Here is a 1207-nt window from a genome sequence, read left to right as displayed (position 1 = left end):
AAATATCAAAGGAGGCGAGATCACCCCACAACATCCCCGGCAGGTCCCCCGGCGAGGCTGGGGGGCATTATCCAAAGGCACCTTCCTCAGCTGCCCATGGAAAGCGGGCCTTTCATTTTGTTAATAAATTTACACGGTGACAGCGAGAGAAAAAAGGAGCGAGAAAAAGGGCTGAGAGGCACAGAGACGGCGAGGAGGGAGAACGCCTTCAACAACAACAACAACAAAAAAATGTGCTTGATTTATATTTGTTATCGCCCGGTATGAGGAGGTTTTAGTTACTCTTGCAGAAACACAAAGAGAGAGGAGCCCAGCAAGTCCCAAGCCCCCTAACCCTTAACCTACATCTAGCAGCGTCCAGACACACAGCACGCACTGGAAAACTGCAGGCTCACATTTCTCGTCTAATTTTATATCACAAAGACTCGACTTGCAGAGACCCGAGCACCCCACACTTACTTCTGGGCTGCCCCTTTCATATCCCCCCCCTCCCCAAAACACTCCTCCACCTTTACCCGGTCCCTTCTACCCCCCTCCTGCCTCTCCCGGAGGGACCAGAAAATAGGAGGAAGAAGAGAAAAGTGGGATAATAACAATCGGGAAAGGCAGGCACACGGCACTATATATATATATATACACATACACACACGCGCGGATATATGTGTGTATATGTATTTTTAAAGGAGGAAAAATCCGGTTGGGAATCCACAGTGGAGTGCTGTAGAGCCTCGGTAGGGTGAGTCCCATTGTAATAGTAATTTGAACCGCCTGTGTAAAATTGCAATCTAAGGCAGGGTGCTGGGGGATATATATATATATGTCTGTGTGTGTGTGCGTCTCGTGAGGCTCCGTGTGTGTGTACACACACGCCCGGAGACACACACACACACACACAGACATACACACACACACAGGGAGCTGCTCGGGGGACGGGGGGTAACGCTGAACATGCAGGAGGAAACATGAAGGAAAAGTAACCACACGTCAGGATAATCATCTCGCTCCTAAGCAGCGTGAAACTAAAAATCCACTTCCAATAAACCTCCATCAGCAAAATCAAAACAAACACAAATCAATTACGAGTGCAGGAGAAAGCATGCAAGAGCCTCTGCCTCCCCTGCCCACCCTCTCCAACACCTCTTTCTTTCCTTACGAGAAAGTTTCTGGCTGTTTATTCGGGGGGGGGGGGGGGGGGGGGGGAGGGGGG

At 50.0% G+C, this 1207-nt stretch overlaps 1 protein-coding gene across 2 annotated transcripts in view; it reads right to left on the bottom strand.

Moving 5' to 3' along the window:
- Window positions 1–1207, bottom strand: part of NR2F2 (nuclear receptor subfamily 2 group F member 2) — a 7677-nt gene that overhangs the window by 4874 nt on the left and 1596 nt on the right. The window lies entirely within an intron of this gene.

This window comes from Calidris pugnax, unplaced genomic scaffold, assembly GCF_001431845.1.
Source record: "Calidris pugnax isolate Ruff unplaced genomic scaffold, ASM143184v1 scaffold70, whole genome shotgun sequence".
NCBI lineage: Eukaryota > Metazoa > Chordata > Aves > Charadriiformes > Scolopacidae > Calidris > Calidris pugnax.
The sequence above is the reverse complement of the archived record's forward strand: the minus strand, read 5'-3'. Positions and strand labels throughout refer to the sequence as shown.